Source organism: Halyomorpha halys, unplaced genomic scaffold (genome assembly GCF_000696795.3).
Source record: "Halyomorpha halys isolate HHAL.00 unplaced genomic scaffold, Hhal_1.1 Scaffold1373.1, whole genome shotgun sequence".
Taxonomy (NCBI): Eukaryota; Metazoa; Arthropoda; class Insecta; order Hemiptera; family Pentatomidae; genus Halyomorpha; species Halyomorpha halys.
The window spans coordinates 173075-196537 of NW_027114640.1; the positions used below are offsets into that span (position 1 = coordinate 173075).

Sequence of the window (23463 nt, forward strand, 5' to 3'; positions counted from 1 at the left end):
AAAAGCGAGCTAATTCTCAAGACTATGATGAGTTTTCAAAGTGAGTGCTAGGACTGATACAAAACAAGTTCATAACGTTTATTACTACCCTTTCCGTAAGAATAATATCATTAGTGATATCATTTACCATTGTTTTGAGCATTTTAAAAATACACAACTACCAAAAATCAATTGTTCGATACATTGAAGTTTTTGTGAAATAATATCTTAGGATTCTAATATGTTAGACATCTAATAAAAGGGAGAACCATTAATTAACAGTGAAATCTTTCAAAGAGCTTACGGATACGTTCGTAAACTATTGGTATGTGAAAGTCGTTCTCGGATGTGAGATGGTTCTCAAAGTCGTAAACTGGAAAATTGGGAGTTGTTTTATTGTAGGAAATAATTAATCGCTAATGAGACTCAAGGCAAGCAAGATCTAATATCGAAACGAGAAATCGATTCATGGAGTCATTTCATTATTTACTCACTAGATACCTCGGTATAGCTAAAGGAAATATAAATTCCAACATGCTGGTTTGTCGATATTGGTTATATTTAGACAAGTTTAGTTTTCACTTTTAGAGGATTTAATAGTCTTCGGGATGAGGAGTTATATCGTTACAGAAGAAGTATATAAGGGAAAGATGGTCTGGGGAGGGTGTCAGGGGTGAATATTAGGAATATTGAAGTGGTACTGATTTAATTGAGCTAACGTTTTGGGCTAAGTACGCACAAGATATAAACAAAAATTAAACAGTACGGCAAGAAAAATATGATAAAACATTATGAAAAAAATTTAATTTTTAATCATTAATTTTAATTTATTTTTATTTATTAATTAAGTTTTATTTTTAATTAAAATATATATTTTAATTTTTAAAATCATATAATCTTTAAATAAAACAGTGTAGAAAGAAAAATATGATAAAAACAACTATAAAAAATATGTGACAAAAAAAAAGAAAGAAGAAAAATCAGACAAGTACATAAATGTAGATAATAAAAATAAAATTTAGTCACAAGAAAAGTGGGAAAGCAAACTATGAAAATATTATTAAATGCCTAAAAATACGTAATAAAATAAAATAATTAAATGATTTTTACAGGGAAAAACTATTCATTAGTTTCCTAACACTTTGCAGGGCTTCATCTGACCTGAGTCCAGAATGTTGAAACGAATTGGGTTTATTCTACTTCCTGTACTAGGTCCATATAAAGGGCGAAACGTCGGTTATTAATAAATAGTGTTTTCTGCTATTTTACGGTTACTGATACGTTTTAGTGAGTAATAGCATTATACTATTTAATCTAAAGCTTTCCTCTATAAAAGATTTATCAAACCTTGAAATATTTTTTTTAATAGGACTGGCAGTTGCTAAAATTAGTGCGTTGTAAAAAATAAACTCTTTAGCTTACACACTATCATGGATAAGATTAAACAAGAATTGGTGTGATGAAATTAGTTCGTTTGAATCGCATTTTCAGATAGTCACACCGCCTCGTTTCCCATCAGAATTAAACTATTGTTTTGGCCAAGGATAAAGAGGCAGGAATCCTCCGCGCGAATTATCCACTAAAATAGGATCCATCCTCAAGTAATTGCAGTAATGAGGGGCAATTCTAAGTAAATAAGACAGGACCAAATGCCCGGGTTCTCATGAATTAGGTCGAATTGCCTTTACGCAAGAACCTTTTGTCGCTTCGGCAGACAATGGCGGCGAGCGAGGAGTCGTGGAGAAGAAAATGGTCGGTTAGCGTGAGAGCGGGGTACCCTTGGAACCAGCTGTGATCGGGCGACAGTTGGTCTTGGGAGCATCCTCATTAAGTTGAGGGCTACACCTGTCCGTTCGTGGTATAGCTAAGGGATTAGGTAAAGTATCTTCACTATTTACTTATCTACAACATCATTCCACAGTTACATCGTAATAGAATTACAACAATCCAAAACGTTACTCCTTAACACTTACATAATTACATTACGTTAATAGGGGTAAATTATAAAAAAGTCATGTTTTGATCAATTCAATAGATTGTACAAGGGATTACTTTGTAACAACTCTACTAGCTCAGGAATGGGCTGCTGGTTGACTGTTGTACAAGTATCCCCAATTTACGTTGCTATCTTTGGAATACGTCCAGATCAAACTCGAGTTGCGGTCAGCAAACAAACAGAAAAATATACATTTTCAAATTCTTTTATAGTAGTATTCTCACAGAATGGACCCAAAAAACCAGAGCTAAGTATCTCATTGTGTACCTTAAAATACCAACGGTAGGAAAAGGTCTGTATCCAATCCTTTTTATGTAACAAATGAGTAATGCAACTTACTAATGCATGGGTTTTGCTTTCTAATTTAGAAGGATCCGAAAAAGAAAAAAAAGGTCGACGTTTCGACCTAAATTTCAGGTCTTCATCAGGGAGTTAAGGCAGAGGTTCTGGCTAAACTGAGTATATATCCTGAAATTCAGGTCGTTGGCAATAATAATTAGTTGTTTTTTTATTTACTGACCCTCTCTCTCCCCTCCCCGACTGTATTTTCCATATAAAACATATGTTTTTTAAACTTTATATATTTTTTATTTATTTATTGATATTTACAACTGTATAAAAAATGCAACAAGCAAATTAGAAGTAAGATCATAATGATATGATAGAGCATGTAGAGAAAATACCCAGTAGAACTCTAAAAACATTTTCACGGGACATCTTCTTTTCAGGCGCCTCGGAGGATTATCAGGAATGGAAGAGGAAGCAAGGAACAACTAGTTTTGGTCGGTTAGGGAATTTATAATGGAAGGAATGATATCGGGTTCGGGCTAAATCGGTTACATAAGCAACATTTAGGTCTTTATGGATGGTTTTATTAGTAACAAATTAAGGAGCATTGAGGATTTTACGAAGGATTTGGATTGTAAGGATTGGATACGAGAGGAATTCGAAGGTTTAGTGGAGCCCCAAGGCTCAACTCCGTATGTCCAGATGGGCCTTATTATTGTCATGTAGATGAGTCTTTTGTAATGAATTGAAAGTTTAGACCGTTTGTCTAGTAAGTGCAACTTTATGTTTAAAAACCTTTTTATTTGTTTTAAAGTTGTTTTTATATTTTTAATTATTGTTAATAAATTTTGTTCTGTATGCATTGAATTTCAGAAATATCAGTATTTATTTAGACATAATGCTACCTAATGGTAATGCTTTCAGTTTTGTATATCGGACATAATTAATTACAATGTTGAAAGGATGAAAATTCTCCTCTTTTAGGCTAATGTTATATAGCAGTCGGTATGAGATGTGCTACTTCAAGTTTGTTCTAATGCGATATTATGTTTTCCAGTTCAGTTGAAATACGAAATTGATTCAATTAATCTGGAGGTAACACAGGCTGTTAAAAATTGTGACAACGCATTTTACTGGTAAGGTCCTGATATAGAGAAGATATTGACAAAGCTAAGAAGCCTTCTACTAAATTTAGGATCGTATTGCGTTTGTGGGTGAAGGACGGTGGCTTGTAGCGACGAGATGTTCTCTCGGCTGAGGTCGACTCCTATACTCGTACCTACAATACTTATCACAGCCCACATTTCTCCACCTTATTCCACAATAACTATAAAAAAATCCAGACTCACATAAAAAATATTGTACCATAGTACACCACGGACAGGGAAAAAAAAAGTCTCGATTCTCACGGAATCAAGAAAATAATTAGCCAGTTTTACCGAATCAGACATTATTTAGACTGAAAAAATAACATCAGACGAATCCAGAACACTGATATAAAATTTCACATTAAAAAAATTTTTGTGAAAAAAAAAATCCAAAAATTCGGACCGGATTTCGCAACTTACTGGTGATCTGGGGAGGATTAACTGAAATGTATCTACTTTTTCATCGTTAAAAAATATATATAGTTATTCCTAAAATGCTCTAAAAGGAGTTAAGCCTAAAAATTAGAAATTAGCAAAGTAAATTTTCAATTAAAAGAATTATGACTTTATAAATTGGATTTTTTGTCACTATGAGTTAGTTAACATAGACGTTGTAGAACCAACATATGCCTAATGCAAAATCTTGAATTTATCAACATTTTTTACTGGATTACCTAACTTCCTATCGGAGGTATGGAGATTATTTCCTAAATTTTACTTTTCTGGAAAACTGACGTATCTAAATAGAGTTTATAAACCATTTTGAGAATAATATAATCATTGTGTAATATTTTACTACAATTTTTTCAGTTAGAAATAGGTTCTCAATTTTTTTCAATTTCCTAAACTATTGGTGTGACACTCCACCTCTTCCTGACTGTTGTAACCAAGAACAATAACGATATTCATCATAAATATAACAAAAAATTGAAAAGAACAAATGAATTTATATTATAGAATAGATCATATGAGAGAAGTGGTTGGGGACTAAGCCTAGGGAAGAAGTGGGACAGACGAGATAAAAAGAAGGAACATATCGGCTAGCTGTGGCCTCGAAGCAGTAATCTGTTGCGACAGTGAGTACAGACCTACATCCAAAGGCCCTTTCACCCGACAGTCGCCAACTATCGATAGTAAACAACGATAGTAGATCCAACTAGTTGGTAAGAGGATCATACTCTGAGTCGTCTAAATACCAACATTAATTTCCTTGAAACCAACAAGAAAGTGGAACAACAAAATATAACATATCATCAAAGATAAATAAGTAAAAACAAAATAATATGCTTCTATACAAAAATTATTGTTGGTTAAAGTTACATAAAAGTATATGGTTCCCATTTATAAAAATGAAATTAACTTTTTTTTTTAATGTTCGAGCTTCTTTGTCCGCCTACTTTTATGATATACTGTCGAAAAATAGTTTTCTAATAAATAAAGGGACTAAAATATTGTTATAGAGTACAAATTTCGCTATCTAGAATGCCAAAATATTTTGTTTACTCTTCTTTACTTATTTGAAAATAAAAGTAACTAAATTTTTATTTGTTCTGTAATTTTTTTAATATCTTCGGTACAAAGCCAAAATGGCATACCTCCAAATTTATAAGAACATTATGGTTTAAAGAATTATGGCTGACGATATAGGTCTGTTGTGACAAATCCTTTTAACTTTTAACTTAAAAACGTGGTTGTTATAATAGACCTATAATCTTGTCAAGATTGGAGAAGTTTGTCGGGGTCAGCAAAGAACAACACAAAACCATATTTATTTATTTTATGCCGACGTTTCGACCTGAGCTTCAGGTCTTCATCAGGGGTTGTGGCGTAGAAGGCAGGTTTGTAACCCAGTTATCACCAGATTTTTCCTTAATTAAGAGTACATTATGAGGCTGGGTGGACCCCGAAGGATCCCCGAGCTCACAAGATTGACTCACGGCTACAGTAGCTGAAAAAATAATTATCTTTAACAGCCGAATTTAATTCATTTGAGTTTTAGTTAGAAGCACAGTACCTTACAACTCAGCTATCTTTTAATCTTTCATTATTCCACCAAGCAAAGTAAAATAATTATATTCCAAGGTTTTGCATATATATTTTAGTAAAATAGGATATGTTTTAGCGAAGAATTTCCAAAACTAATTCAAAACAATTGGCTCCAATCTTATCACGAATAACTATTCTGCATTGAACGATTTGTGAATTAAGATAATCCTGTGATCTGTCTCATAGTGAGCAGAAGATTTAGAAAAGCAATAGGAGGCATGAAGAAACTAATAGATTTTACAATTTATTTATTTTATCTGAAAAAACAACAGAAAAATTCTTTTAAATATTATAAAACAGAAAACGGAGACACAGTGTAAAAGAACCCAGACTAGTAACCTTCATCGATACATAGCCAGGAGACCTTGTTCTTATCAAAACATATTCCCTACGTAAATATATTTCCTCATTATTTAAATTCTATATTTTACAATTTTAATTTAATGTAAATACCAGGCATATCGGTTAGTAATAATTATGCTTCCATCTTCACGAGCTAACTACTTTTATTTTGCATTTTCTCAAGCGAAATAAATTCAGAGATGATGTTAATTATATATTTATAGGATATGCTTCACGACCGAGATATCCGTCAACTAAGAACATCACATGTTACGCGACAGTGTTGCAAGACGCAATCGCATGTAATAATTTATGCAACAAAATGCTTACGTAAACATTATATGAAGCACCCACGCAGGAAAACCATATCCGCGTTACTTACCGTTCGCTGCGTAACCATTTCTGTGAAAGTACATAGCCTTAAAATTATTACCGCTAACGGAGATTCTAGTTTCGAAATAGCAACAAAGTAAAAATAATTAAAAGAAATTATTATAATGGCTGTCTTATGTCATGTAATCTGTAAATAGTTCTCTTAGAGATACCAAAAAGAACTAACTGAATAAGGGACGTTACTAACTGAATATACAAAATGATCATTTTTTTTTCCAATTAGAAATTAGCTGTAACCTGAATTATATTGGTAATCATAATTGAAACTGTTTTCAGAAATTTGAAGATAGGCCATTTAGGCTTGGTACCGACCAATACGTCAATACGTTGTAAGGAAGTATTGTTTCTTGAACAACGGATATACACGGAGGTGATTGTCCATGATCACGCTCAACCCTAAAATCTCAGAAGAGTCTATAAGCCTCTGTAATGCAAACTGGTCTGATATCTAATGTAGACCAGTTTTTTAGTGCCTGTCCACATAATTGACAAGTTTCATCCCTAACAATTGAGAATGGCCATTGAATACTTATATATTAGTAATCATAAATATTTTTTTGTCTCCAATAGCAATTTAAAATTATTAAAAGCAATAGCAAAAAAAAAAAGATATTTTTTTTGTTTAGGCCTGTCTTAGTCTCGTATATTTCTTCCAATCCTTGCCAATAATAGAACTATATTTTTTAATATGCTATAAGACATTCCACAGCGATGGAGACGTTTTCCTATACATACTGACTATCCTTTCCTCTAAGAAACATTCCCAGACACATTAGCTGACATATACTACTGACATAACAGAAGGTAAAATTAAGAAAAAAATATGATAATATGAAATTGAAAAGAAAAATTATAAATATATTCTATAACAGTAAATGTCAATACTTGGTGTAATAAATAAAGTTTGTTTTATATATTTGTACATATCTGTTTTCTTGAGATTATCAAATATTTCCGGAATGTGAGAACTATTATCGTTTAGTAAAGTTGCCAAATGATATGATAATCCGTTGTCAATCAAATGCCTGCAGTCTGTCAGTATGTGTTCAACAGTTAGTGGTACGTTACACTGTCTACTTGTTGGTATAGATGTTCGTGGAACTAGGTTTGCGAAGGTATCAAGCACTGCATTTACGATGAAAATCATTTTATAGATCTTGCCATTTTTGCTCTGATGCTGGTAGGGATATGACCAAACATTTAATACTTATTGTGAGACGGAAAATACTAATAGCAACTGGAATGCATGAACTCATTTTAACTTAAAACGCGTGAAAATTTAAAACGCTGAACTAGAGGAGCGTGAATTGTTGCGTGTAAAATTAAGAGGGAAGATTATCTTCAAGATCTTAGCGATAGGTCCCACGTAACGAGCGTATAGTCTTCCTACCGACAGGTCTCTCTTACTACTGCCACCTAGTACTGTGCCAACTACTATTGGCCATCCAAAAAGGAGAAATAAATCCTTTATAATAAATGCAATTGTACAGGAACGAAGAATTGCTAGTAAACACGTAGTGCTAATGAGAACTTAGTTCCCTATAACAGAGGTAAAATACATCATCTCCACCTCTTACAGAATAGTTGAGATAATACTTTGTACAAACTATTTACGAGTATACTGAGATATCGTCCATTTTATAATGAAACTCACCAAAATTCGAATGTCTTAAAGAAAATCATAATGAAAATATACTCAAAGAAAGTGAACTCGGACATAGCGTCCATACAGGAAGATATGTATACATATATATATATATACCTGAAGAGACAGGTAAAGGCGGGGTACCTAAGACCTAAGGCTTCTCATCCTTTTTTTTTTTCACTTTTTTCTTTTGCGTTACTCAGAAGGAGCGAGTTCTTACCTACACCTCCGCCTCTCATCAAGCTAAATGCCTGCTCTAACCACAATGTCCTTAACCATTCCACACTAATATGTCCTTACTATTCCACACCAATATCCTTACTGGTCCACACATATGTAACCTTGACATTCCACACCAATATTACCTTAACCATTCCACACCAATATGTTCTTATTATTTGTACTCTAATTATGTCCTTACTATTCCACACCAATATGTCATTAACTACTCCAAAATAATATGTCCATACTATTTCAGACTAATGTGTCCCTACTATTCCACACCATTATGTCTTTCCTAAACTATTCCTAATATTTTAGGATATGCAATAGCTTTAATTGGAGATCCCCGACCATTTTCTCCACTTATTAGTCTACGGTCAACTACACCTCATAGCAATAGCTTTATGTTTAGCAGTTATCTTAGGCTAGTTCAGCATATGGTTCAAACATATAACCGACGTAAACATAAGTGATGTTAGTTCACAACTGTCAGGTTGGCGGGTGGGCGAGTTCTCATGTTACTGAAATGTATTTGCTGGAGGTGCTGAAAAATTCAGTCCGAAATAATTATAATTTTTTTTTTGTGTTCTCCTATTAAGGAAGATTTCTGAATATTCCTCAAGAATGAAATATAGCCTATAAACTACAAAAATCTAATTGGTGCACTTTAGTTAAGACGCATATACTAAACGCATAGTTTTTGCGATGTGTACTGTTGCGAGTTTGATTATTGTAATAATTTTTAATTTAAAATTTATAATAATAAAAAAATTATTATTTTGCTATTATTACGTTTTTACTTTTACACAAATAATAATCCAATTACTCAACTGAAGTGAAAGCTGAGACCCTTGCTTGACAACTAAACTATTTTGTTTCTTATTTATTACGAAACAGAGGAAGACAATTCGTTTCGAGCTCGATATCGTAATTTTACAATATCTAATCGATGAGATGCATTTGAATCAGTCCGAGACTTCAGGTGAAATTGGAAGTAAGATTTGAAAATAGAAATATTTCACTTCCACACAATCCTAAACCGGATCGACAATTCCTGCTGCAGATGACAGGACAAGAACAGAAGACATGACCCTTCGCGATCTACGTTCGTCATTGGATACGACATAAGATCACTGATAACAAACCACCACAATCCGCATTGAACTAGCTCTGTCTTCTGACAGCATTGATCCATGGTTGTCGATTGGGAATAATCTAAACATTATAACTTTCAAATCGTTACGCAACATAATTTCGTACTTATATATTTGGCTTGAAGCAACAGCAACCAATTATCAATTTCCAACAAAACAATTAATTCGAAATAAAAATTTTGATTTTGAGAAACGAGCATGGATATATGTTGTTTTGTTATATAAAAAAATAGTTCCAGGTCATTAATAACAATTTCGCATGTAAATGTTTACCGAATTAAGGTTTGATCCATTCGGAATTGAAATGGTAGCTTATGAAATGCAAATGCTAGACTATATGTCTTGTTCTTAATAGATCTTGATTCAAACGAGCTAAAAAACAATGCATTTGGTGTTCCTAGTACCTTAGCTTCGGCATACAAGTGTGAACAAAGGTTTTCCAGCATAATTCTTATTATGAGGTGTAGATAGTTGACCGTAGATTAATGATTGGAGAAGTTTGTCGGGGGGTGCGGACAGCAAAGGATAACAAAAATGGCTTTGTTACTACATTAATTATTATTATTACAAATAAATAAATATGTTTTTGTTTATGTTGTTCTTTGCTGACCGCACCCCACGACAAACTTCTCCAATAATTCTTATTAGAAATGAATTCTGAACCTTAAGTAATAAACATATATGTTGTGAATTAATTAATTTAATTTCAAAAATCTTTATTAAAATATAACTAAGTCTCTTGTAAATATTTTCAAGCGCTTAAGATTATCTAACACTGGCCTGTATCAATAGTTGATTTTGTGATATTGAGATAGCACTAAATTTAGATTGAAATATGCTGCACCCTGAGGAAGTCAAAGAATCACATTCATAGGTGTGACAAAAGACTCCTGGAGACTCTATTGTCGAATTATTCGTTAACTGAAGGGAGGGAGGGTGCCCTGGGGGGAGACCTCATCAATCTTCCTCGTTCTGGGGGAAGGTCGCATCTGTCTTGACTCGTCGGGCTGTCGCGGCAGTGATCTGTCGTCTCCATGTCCGCACCATCGTCGGTCCGTCAGCAATTCACGTTTAGAATACCTCGATAAAAATATATCAATACAAAATTACAGATTTGAATTTCTAGTGATGAATTTAGAACATCCAAGACGGCCTTGTTTGTTTCTAACAACATGATCCTTTATATCAAAATGATAAATGGGACTGTTTCATCGTAAAGAATGAAAAAATTATCGATTCTAGGAGATATCGAGGATGTAGAATGAAAAGAAATTGCTTTTGATAAGAGATTCGTTCTCAGAAAGTTCTCATGCCTCGTGTCCTTGCTTTAAATAGTTACTCAATCTCACAATAGCCAAGGTGTTGTAAATTGTTTCTTGTTCTCTTTAGATATAATATTTACGAACATAATATTTTCTTTCAAGCATTATGCATTATTTTAATCTTATCATCTTACTAAAACTCGTAAATTTTCACACTAGCAAAACTACAGGATTGGACAGACGTTGTAAAGTGACCGAAATTTGTTTTTGTATTTATTTTTTGAGGTTAATGAAAGAAACAATACTTCATTCTGTGCAAAAAATTATTAAAAAATAATTATTTAATATTTCATTTTCATGGTTTTGTTAATAACACAGGCCATTTTTCACCTTTAACATAGGATGTGATGCTTCTTTTATTTTTGTCATTAAATCTATCAACTATTAGCATTTTCACTGATATAAGAAGTATCATTACTATGGGACGATATGTAACTATGTAGATATCATTTTAGTAACTTAATAAAAATAAATAAATATAGAACGTAGGCATTATAATTCCAACTGATTTTATTAGTACAAAAAAAAAAAAAAAAAATTACATTTGAAATTTCTTTAGAAATGCAATATATTTGTTTAGTTATCAACAAATATGTTGTTATAATAATTAATTTTGGATTTTTTTTTCAAATTACACTTCAAAATGGACTCTTAAAAACTTGATGATAAAAAAAAAAAAAAAAAAAAAAAAAGGTCGACATCTAAATAGACTCAGAGCGCACTTGATCTTTGTGTTCATTGGCTATTTATAAGTGATTGATATCACTATAATTATAAGTTACTAAATAAATAAAACAAAAAAAATATATTTTCATAATTTATATATATATTTTTTTATAAATGTTATGAACTGTATGTATATATTTTTTTATTAGTTAAATTGTTAAATGATCCATACAATTTATTATATTTCTTTTACAAGATGGTACGCCTCCCAGTTTTTGAATGTTTTTTTTTTTTAGATTGTAAATAAATAAATTACACTAAATTACTACACTGGTGCGAATTCACACGATACGAAAACAAATTAAAAAATACATATTTAATTTTTCTTTTTATGTAGCAATATAAGAGCTTTTAAGAATTCCATCTTTTTATAAATTTAATAGCAATATCGATTATCTATATTATTGTTTTTTTTAAATTACTCTTGAGCTGAACATACTACTTAAACAAAGTTTTACTGAGTTTGTCGCATTAAAATAAAATGGAAGTTTAAAAAATAATGCATTTATCGGTCTGGCTTGTTTTCCCGAGGGGGAAATTTGTCTTCATATTATTCCGTCCTCAACTTCCAGAAGACTTCATAAGTCTAATGATGAGTTTAGTTTTTGTAGAAGTCCCCTGGAAAATGAGGATGAAATATTAGAAAGAAAAATTTATCCTCCTGGAAGAAAATAAAATAAAAATAATTATTATGACAATATAGAAAAAAATCCTAAGAACTACTTCAAAAGTATTGATTATTATACCAAAAATTATTATGGAAGAGGTAATATATGTTTCTTCCATTGAAGATTTCTAATTTTTTTTTTTTTTTTTTTTTTTTTACTTTTTTCTTCCCTTTTTATCCCTACCTGGAATACTGGTTGGTTATCCTATAGGTTACCAACCAAAGCGGGAAGGTCGAGATTTATTCCATGGATCTACCACAAAATAAATTTGACTTGATGTTGCTAAGGTGACGTCCTAACACTATCGGTCACCACAGCCTTGTTTCCCAAGTTTCGAAAATTGGTCAAAAATAATAGGAAATATGTACATAAAAATGATACAAGGATATAAATATGTAAGAAGACTCACCCAGGGCTGGAATGCCTGTAGTTGGGAGGGCTGGTGTAGTGAGGCGGCGGTGGTTGGGGGGCGGGCGAGGGCTTAGCGCCTCCGAAAGCCGCCTCCGATTGAGTCGACGTCGTAACGCCCCAAACCGTCGTCACTACCGACAGCTGCTGCTGGGTCCCTCCACCGCTACCTCCGGGCGACCACTCCCTGCGCCAAAACATTCTCAGGGTCAGGGGTCTGGGTCCGCACTCCGGAGCGAGGTGGAGTTCTGGCAAGAGGGTGAGGAGAAGGGGTGATATGAAGGAATACACTGGTAGGAGATCGCAAGAGTAATGTGGCCTTATAAAAAATCAAGAGGTAGACCTAGAAGAGTTTGTATCACTAGAAGATATGGAAATATACTTTCAACAACGATCTTAATGTATAGAAATGTTAGAAGAAGAACCAGATTCAATAAAGAATCGAAAAAAATTCAACAGCGAATTAAGTAACAGAAGGATTAACATTGAAAGGGTAGAGAAAGACCATAAGATCATAGGTCATAGTTTTTAGAATTTTCTTAGAAAGTAAAAATTATTATTGTTTCTTCATCGTAAAACAAGGATCCCATTCGGTTTACCTTTCTATCCAATGAAGAGATCCACTTTATGGAAACTATAGACCTATGAAACCAGTCCATTCTGCTAACCCATTCACAGGCATGGAAGAAAAACTGTAAAAGTAAGAAAGAAGAATGGCAAAGAGGAGGATGTCCAATTAAACTGTGATGAATGGACTAGATCAGACGTCAGAAACTGTTTTTACAACACGAACCTACTTTTTGTAGGACCAACTAGGCTATGACTTAGGAGAGAGTAAATGTACAACAAAACCAATTATTATGAGTACTGTTTACTACAAGAAGTAAAACATCCTTGAGTTTTTTAAAACGCAGAAAATAACAAAAAAAATTGACGTTTCGCGCCAGTTCATTAGAACTATAAAACGAGATTAAATAAGCAGTCCATGTAAGGAGTGAAAAACACTGAAAATTGCTAAACATATTTTTATTTATGAGGTACTAGTGATGTTTATAAAAAAAAAATAGACAACAGAATAATATAAGTTGAATTTGGACTCCTACTAGAAACATATTTACTGAATTCCGAATTTCTGTTGCGAATTACCTCCAACTTCGAAAAGAAATAATCCAGCAATCAGAGTTTGAGGCATGTTATTTAACAGGATATAACAAGAGGAGAATTAAAAATAGCAAACATTTTTGATCATTTTTCAACTATACTTTACAACAACCAATCCGAAGATAAACTTTTCTTCTCAGCCCTTTCAAAACTTTCACCAACACTGATATGCCACACTGAGCAATACGGAATTTTTAATATTACTAGCCTAATACAGTCTCTCAAGAAGCAATTTAATCCATATCTACGGTACAGAAAAATTTCAGTGATAAATAAAATGTCTATAGAATACTGCACTTAGTAACATAGAAATTTAACAATTCCTATCTAAATAAAGAAGAATAAAATAAACATATTTTGAGTAAATGTTTATATACATAAGTATTAAGAAGTACATGCTTACAAATAGTAAGTAGTAGAAGATCTTCAAGAAGAGTATAGACGTTTTGAAACCCATAGTAATTAGCAAACTGTGATGATTAAATGATTTAATTTAATTGAACAGGGAGCAATGTTTCAAAACAGTTTTACTTTAAGTACAGAAAATTGGCAACTAAAGTCTGAAGATAATGACTACTAATCATTCTGTAAACATAATGAGATAAAACAAGAAAATATAATAATATAAATTATGATAATAACAGATAATCATGCACTATAATAAACATTTTATTGAGAGGAAAAAGTGCGAGTGAGACAATAAACTGACGAAATGAGACAATTCGACGAAAAAGACAACAGAATTATAAGAATAAAAGGTGCAGTGGAAATGGTAATAGGATAGCGTGCATCATGTAGAGGAATGAGATAGGACAGCCCGCGATCTATGGGTTATTGGGAGGTTTGTGGAGAATGGGATATGACAGACCACGATCTACGGTTTATTGGAAGGTGGAGTGTGGATGAGTGCGGAGCCAGATCTCTGTCACACCAACGGCTCACAAAAATGAGTCGTATCACTCACACAAATAAAGTTATCAAATAAACAAATAAATATCACAAACATTATTGACAATATTTCCTGAAAAATAAAATTTAAAAATGAACATTTTCAATAAATTATAAAAATAAAAAAAAATAAAAAAGACATTAGAAAACAAAGGATTAAAGACAAGACTACAGAGTAAGGTGCATGCGGGTTAGTTACAAGGTTAGGTTGGCATGCAATCATCTCTTCATTCTTCAAAATCCTTTAATTTTCCTTTCTTCGAGGACCTCCAAGAGCAGGCTGAGACAATCGAAGGATTCTCAGTCCGTCCTTGCTCGGGCTGAGGCCATGGGAACCTCAACAAGACAGTCCATGGGAACCCAATGTCCAATTGCTACTTTCAGAGGAATTTCGTCTACCAGTGAGCATAACTCAATTGTTTTGTTATAGTAACAATTTCCAAAAATTAAAATTAAAAAAAAAAACATTCATTCGACTTTTAATTTTTAAAAAATCAATCTAAATTACATGAATAAAAATTCGGTTTCAAAAATGAGCATCAAATGTAGCTATTGAAAAATTGAGTATTGCAGTATAGTGAAACATTTATGACTTTACCATTGTAGTGGAAATATAGTTAATTTGAAAACAAAAAAAAAAGATTATATTATATATATATATAAAGATTTGTAATTATATTCCACTAACGTTGGAGGACCTACCTGGAAGCTCCAAAAATAAATTTTTGAAGCCCGAAAACGTGAATTTGAGCCTTACTTTAATAAAATTGCTTTAACCTCTTCTCACCTAGATTTTTAATAATATATAGACGATTTTTACTATTTTAATTTTTTTATTTAAATTGTGTTTTTTTCATGTTAAAATAGTATTAAGAAATAAAACAAAAATCCACTAAATCTCAGCTTGAAGATTATCTTAATGGATTCACATCAAGGTTGGGAATTGAAATAAATTATTCTATTGAATATATAAACATGTTTCGGGAACATTCGTTCGAAATGGTTCGAATTTAGATTTAAGACATTCTAATCATACGAATATTTAACTTAATCTTTAAAAAACTAATTATTTATAGAGAAAAATATGCAAATTTGAAAGTCAACTTATAAACTTACTTTTCATTAATAAAAAAAAAGCAATTATAAATATAAAACGTTGAAATATAAAGGATTTGAAAAAGTTTAAGAACCGTAAAGATAGCCTGTTTTAGAAATTAAAAAATATTGTGTGTTTATTTAAACTTAAACATCAGGGGTAATTTTTAATAATTATAAGATTATTTGTTTTGAGTTTCTAATAGATTTATTAGTATACAAATTATTTAACCATAAAAATTATATAATTATTAATTAAATAATGTTTCTGTGGGTGTAATAAAGTAATTAATCTTTATTTACTATTCCTTTATTATTATAATCATTATCAATAAAATAGATGTATGGAACATTTAGATTAATATCACTAAGTAGCATAGTGAGGGTTGTAAATTTTCACAATAAATAATAATATCTTGTAAAAATTTGAACCATTTTATTTCATGAATTTTTATTTGTAAACTTGTACAATACATAGTAATGATGATTGTTCTTCAGAATTACTGTATATTTTAGCCTTTTAAATTGAAATATCTTAAAAACGGGACGGACAAATGTTCCTCCGGCTGACACCCACCGGTTTGATATGTCTATTGCTCTTTAACAAACTCTTTTACGCCCACATTTTTTATAACTTTTTCCGAGTTTTTCTTTAAGGAGCATATTTTATTCATATTTCCTTTTTTAATGGGTACTTTTTTTATTTTTTAATCCAAACAAAATGTTTTATAAATTAGAATAAATAAAATAAATTCATAGTTACAAATCAAAACACAAATAGTTCTTAATTATTTACCAGAAAGACTATAACAAACAAGTACTAATATAATATTTTGTTAGCTTAAGAATTTTATTATTTTCAAGTACTATACTATTGCGTTTGTAGACTTGAAACAAATCGACTTTGCAACACCATCGCCGACGATCTCTTTAACATAACTTAAAAGTTCCATAAAAAAAAAAAAAGTTGAATCTATATTTTTAAAAAAAAACTAAAAATTTGTATACCTTAGTTTGTTTATTTTTAAACATATTGATGTAAATGAAAACATATCTTTTGGTATCTTACGTTTTATCACATAAAATCCCATCGCTAGTTATGACCTAACACCGATTCGAGTTTATGCGAACTTATAGTACAAGGGTCCGGTGGAATTTGCCAAAATGAAAACTACTACTACGAAGAAAAATGTCATAAACTACTTTATAACAAATTAAACTAGTTTTAATTTAAGTGCTAATAAACATTAGAGTGTCTCATGGTTCCTGAGATATAGATTTCCCATAGTAAATTCAGTAACTACCAATTTTCCAGTATATTTTTTATGAAATGTTGCTTTTAAAAATACTGTATCTCGGGAACTGTTGAACGTAAAACAGCTTTATTAGGGCTCATATTTTAGTAAATTTACTATACATACTTTAAATGATGTTCTGTTTGGTTTTCTAGAGGTGTAGGTACTTTTAATTATATGCAACTTCGAATAAAAGTTTTGTTTTTAACGTTTTGAAACAACCACCATTATTCATTCCCCTCAACTATCCTAGGCAGACCCATGAATTTTCATTGACTCATGAATGTGGAGTGATACTTGTGTACTGCTAAGAAAAAAAATTAAGAGGATATTTATATTTTAAATAGCGATCTATCAGGTCGCCTGCTTACGTAGGAAACTGTCCAAGTGAGAAAAAATCTGTCCGATAAATCCATTTATCAAGTCCTATTTTAGACAGTTCTTTTTCCGTCGCAGACCCACTTCTTTCCGTTTATTTCCTGCCGTTTTGCTAAAGTTAGGTAACGTTTACGAAAATAGATTAAGTAACCCCTTTAATAATAACACGAGGCATCTTGAAAGGTGAAAACTTTATGCAAGGGGAAGCCAAGTTAACTAAGTCTGTGAAATAAGTAGAAAGCGATAATAATCGATACTTACTTAAGGAAGATGGTAACTTAGTCTTCCTGGAACGCTCCAAAGCTCGTGTAATAGTAAGTGTTTAAATCTGAAGTTGTCAAACTCTTTCCTTCTTTAAGATTTAGAAAAATAAAATAAAAATATCGTGATATAATACACGTTTTATCATGTCATTACAAGTCGATTCGCTGACCGTCATGTTAACAATGTGTAAAATTAACACATAGATTGCCGGTGTATTAACGGTGGGAAGGCATTGTGCAGTGTGTACGTATCCTTGTGTACACGTGGAGGTGCAAATCGTCTAATGAAAAAATACAGCATTATCACGATCAAGGTCAGGAAAAAACCAACAACAAAGAAAAATTGATATTCTAAATGTTAAAAAAAATTTCGATATTAACAGAATCAATAGGAATTAGGAACAATTAAGTAGTGGTGAACTAAATATTCGAATTTAGTTTACCTGTTAACGAAGATATGCATAGACATAACCTTAAACAATTGTTAGATAAAAATCAGAAGTCACACTGTTAAAATAATATTAAAGTAGCAAAAATTTATATGATAAAACTAATAAATATTCATGGAGAAAAGTTTTTAAATATAAAAGTAGAAATCCGGTTTAGAAAACCAAAATAAAAGCTGTGTCAAATACGACACCGAACTTCATTAATTTTTATAAAAACCGTTTATATTTGCAAATTTAATACTATTAAAAAAAACATAAATAAACTAAACAACAAAATATAGTTTTTAACAATAATTTATAAATACAAATTTAATTTTTTAGTTTAATAAATAAAAAAATCAGAAAAGTTGTTTTTAACTAACTATATAGTTATATTGCACGAGATAGCACAATTCGGTTGTCTTTTCGGCATTACAGAATATAAAACCACGATAACTGCAAATAAAACCCAAGATAGAGAAATTCGTAGATACACCGCTTAAGAGCTTGACCGACGATATATGAAACCATATATAATATCGATATAAAAATTATTATAATATTTAATTCAAATGATAATGTTTACATACGTATTATCATTATACAGTCATATTGTATTTATCTATATCTTATACATATAATAATGAGCCCAGCTTGTTATAGGCGTTAAGGAATGCTTGAATACTTGAAAAAAAAAACATTTAGGGCTTGTTTTAAAAAGTTTCCTTGAAAAATATATTATATCAGCTATACTATAATAGAGAAAAAATATACTTTAAAAATATACAGTTTTACATATCCTCAACTTAGAAAGAAATTATGTCCAGCATAAAAAAATGTTTTTCTTTGAGTGCTATGCACAAAATACTGTGGATAGAATGAAAGATTGAAGTAAGTTATTGTTAGCTCGAAACATTGAATGTAATAAAAAAATTGAATATATAAAAAAGAGTCGAATCTATCCTTGAAATTATATAATTTCCTTTAAATTATATATTATATTAAATTGTAATTGAAAAAATAATCTCAGCTAACAATACATACGACTAATTTCAATGTTGTGGAAAAATTCAGTAGTAAGATTCCAAATTTAAAAACATTTTTAGATAAATAACAAAATAAGAATGTCATATCAGATACCAGTAGAGGTAACGGTGTAGTTCCCCTATTCAGAATAGAAGAAGTAACGCTTCGTCGTCGAATATTTTGTGTATCGAGAACTATTTGGGCTCCACCAAGAGTTAGTCAGAGCGAGTGCTTGCCCAAAATATAAATTTCTGTAAAACATTCGCTAATTCTAGAAGCCGCGACCCGCGCCTTGGCTCAGGTCCCACTCCCATCTCGCCGCTCCTGGTGCACTCACACACCCAAAGCGGTTCTATATCGATAAAGCTATCTCGATTATATGATCGATCACCAATACGTATAAACATATTATATACAATCTTAAATATTTGAACTATCACACGTACAAACAGATTATACGAACCTTTTTCTATCTCCCTGACCGAAACACGTCTTGGACTCTTCAATGAATGCGCATTACAGAGTGAAAACAAGATCAGTCACAAGGGTAGTGAAATGAGAATAAAATCTCTTGGGCTGCGGACCTGCTCTCCAGAGTTCAGTTTATCAAAAGGCTTTGATTGGAGAACTCTTAGCAACTATGTAAGACGGGCTACACTAGAAAGAGCTCAGCTGTTTAACATGTGAGGAATCAATGTCATACCGCAGTTTGATATTGTCGTTTTGTTTCTGAAGAATGTATGTGTTTTATTTACTTTATCCCCTTTCTTCTTAAGTCATAGGCAGTTGAAGTTTATGAATACCATGATATTTTCATCCCAGTGTTAAGTATTACCTATTCCCTTGAATTTCTATGAACAATTAAAAGTTACTTTTTTTTTTAAGTAAAATTAAATGACAATTTACTATGGATTTATTGGCTTTAATGCACTGATTAGAACCTATATGTAAATATTAGCATGTTAAATGGAAGTGGGGTGAATGCCATCTTCCCAATAATTTAAAAATCCAGAAAGGTGGCCAATTTTAAATTTGAAAACCTTCAACAGCAACAATTGTGATATAAAATCAATAAAAGAAGTTATTAAACCCAGAATTTCTCATTAATGCTATTTGGAGAGGCTCTGCTATGATGTTTTTATAAATAAACATTAGAAAAACAAAATAAATAAATTAAAAAAAAAAAAAAAACCAAGAGCTGTTTCTAGGCTAACTGTCGTACAGAGAGATGATTTAGTCGACCACCGGGTTTTTTACTTACTTAAAGGCTACTCATTTTTAGAGAAATAGGTTGGGAGACCCTCCTCACATACACCTATCCGAGGAGGGTCCCCAAACCAAGGTCGATTCACGACTAATGTATGTATTTTCTGTTTGTCATTATCTATGTTGAATGTTGCAAATTAGGAACCAAAGTACGCGTGTACACATGCACTGTCATCTGACATATCTGTCAAACGGTTATGGGCCTTGAGGAAAAATATTGTTCTCTATCAACCTCAAAGAAGACAAAGCTTAAAAATGCAGTAAAAATCTATTGAAGAATCGTAAAGAACTGAAACGAACCCAATATATTTCCCAAAGGCGGTGGGTGTTCCCTTCACCATCTTGGCTGTCAGTGTCGTCGTAAAGTCGCTCCTGGCTCCTTTGGTCTCCAGCGCGGTGTGGTCCGTTTTAGTGTTCTTTTCGAAAATATTTTACTGCTCATTGATTAGAGTTTTATGTCTTCGGGGACTTTTATCGCGAGCAGCTTGTGGCTCTCTGCTCGCCTTTGGTGTTTGTTTTATTGACAGTAAACAACATGAAAGATAGTTCCCTTGGAAACAACATACAACGTTTTGACTTTACCTCAGAGATAAATTTGTCAGCCTACGCTATTCGTTCGATCCTCAACAATTCAGTGTTTGAATATAAAAATGTTTTTGACAATTTGTCACTATAAAAAATAATATATATTTTATGCAAATTAGGCTTCATAATGAGGAACATCTAAAACTGTAAACGATATTTTCCAGTTGAAAGAAAATTCAAGATTTCTTTCTTGTATTAAATTGAATTTTAACTAGGGATTCTGTAACAACTTAATAAAGCGCGGGTGCAAATTATATTGTTTCGAGCAATTTTCATAAATTTAATAAAGAAGATTTTTTTGTACAATTACGAGTAAACTGAAAAAAAAAAACGAATTATTTTATAACAAAAATATTTTCGTTATCTATAAAATTATCGTGGGAATAATAACCAAAACAAGTTTCTTGGTTTTGTGATTAGAACCGACCGTATTGAGGTATCGTGGCCACTCCGATAACCGCCTGATTATAAAACCATATGGTATGATTGTTAAAAAAGGTATCTAACTAAGATTGTGAGATATCGTAATAAAGCTCAGGTTCTACGTTGAAGGTAATGTCATTAATGATACTGTCACATTTTCCAGTCATGCCATACTGTCGTATGGGTGGCCTTGACACATACATATGTATGATTTATATACATAAATCCTATTTAGTATCAGAAAAAAAAAGTTAAGTGGACTGAAGAAGGTTAGATGCCATTGTTATCACTCAGCTGAAGTCAAGGGAGTAAACATGTTATAACCCATACATAACATTTTATATAGTACATAACATGTTTACTCCCTTGATTTCATGTGAGTATAATAAATGTGTATGTGTGCAAGAGAGATATAGAAAAAAATAAGAACAAATTACTCAATAAAATCATATTTCATTCACCGACATTCATATTCAGAAAATATATTAATGTATTTTAGTAATATATATTAATGAAATATACATGAAGAAGAGAGAGAACGAGGTGAAATATAAGGAATGGACGAGAAGGCGCTGTAAAGGGCGAGGAATCTCCGACTAAACAGGAGCTATTAATAGTGACCTGGGGGGGGGCAAAGATTATTAATACCCCTCATTTACCCCCCACCACTTTTCGGTTCAATAAACTTATCTGTTATCCTCCCACCTATTTTTAGGACGGGCATATTAACAGAGATGTTGGCAGTGAGGGACCATTCACACGCCCGGACCGTCTCATTAGGTTCACTAAGCTGAACGATTAGCGACCGTTCCGATTTAGGCGACCCAGTTGTCGCCGTTCGGGCTTCCAACTATTGTTGACAGCTCAACTTCCTTAATACCTTACTATTATACCTTAACTATTTATTAATACACTATCGTAGCTCCAATGCCGAAGTGTCGTATCTGGAATTCTGAGACAATTGTCTAGAAACTAAGGTTGCAGACTCGAGATAGCAGCTACTTCTAATTTTGATATTATCAATAAGCAAATTGATCATTTCACATTTGTAATTAGTTATGTCACACCGTCGATGCAAATACAAAGTGAAGTATCTGAAAATTATACAATTACTTTTCTATAGTTGGTAGGAATACACTTCTTTGCAATATTAAAATTGAAGAAAAGCCATTTGGGAACATTAAAGCAGACTTTGTCTAATCTTTCTTAGAAAGTCCCTATGGTTCTATTTCTTACAGAATATTTAAGCATTATTTTAAGCGGGTAAGTTACCATTAGGAGTAAAGAATTTACTATCAAATTGAAGTACTGAGGGTATTAAATTATTTTATTATTAAATTAACGCAATGCGAATTATTTATTTAATTTGATACACTAGTCGGATAAAATCGTGATAGGTTTAAGATAGTGTAAACACTCAAAAAAGAACAGAGGTAGTACATCTCACATCAACCAAAAGTCTTAATACCAATTTGTAAAGCTCTTCAATAAATACTTATTTATCATATACAACTTTTATAGTTTATAATAACATAGACGGTACTATAATGAAATACATAATGTATAATTTTCATTAATTATCAACTCAATTTTTCTTGATCAGAAAAATTCACACATGTAAAAATTACAACATCATTGTTATTGCTATATAATTATATTAAGGAAGTATTACTTTTATCAGAATTTAAACATTTTTTTTTAAAATAGCATCAAATTATTTTTTCGTAGGGAGGTAATTTTATTTCCTTCATTCATTACATTTTCTGGTTAACTGTTTTGTAAACTATAGTTTTTATCAGCAATGAGTAGAAACGATATGCCATGAACACTTTTAAAATAAATAATAACAAAACACTGCTGAGTCATTTCTTATTTAGATACTAACATAAAAAAAAAAAAAAAAAAAAAAAAAAAACATAACTTATATTATTTTAAGGAAAGTTAAATCCTTCACACTTCTTTAAACTCTTATTTTATTGAAAGTTTTGAGTTTTTTTTTATCTCGTTTAAAAATCTACAATAACAGGCAATTCACATATACATTTTAAAATTATGCTGACATTTAGATTAGCAATAAAAACGAAATCTAATTTAATTTTTGTGGGGGAATGCAACTATATCATTACAAGTTATTCAAAAATTTTAATATTTTTAACAATCAACAAAAGTACTGAATTCGCTAACCCTCGGAATAGGACATATTAAAAGTAACTATTACTTTTTACTGATGAATTAATTAAAATAAAAATATATTTTTA

At 31.5% G+C, this 23463-nt stretch overlaps 1 long non-coding RNA gene across 3 annotated transcripts in view; it reads right to left on the reverse strand.

The window, feature by feature from the left end:
- LOC136796857 (uncharacterized) overlaps positions 1–23463 on the reverse strand; it is a 138262-nt gene that overhangs the window by 101873 nt on the left and 12926 nt on the right. For 2 of the 3 annotated variants that reach the window (XR_010844626.1, XR_010844628.1), the window contains exon 2: positions 12339–12524. This is a non-coding gene — a long non-coding RNA (uncharacterized lncRNA). Of the gene's footprint in view, positions 1–11239; positions 11880–12338; positions 12525–23463 lie in introns of those variants that run through there. The other variant, XR_010844627.1, reaches the window with a different exon arrangement.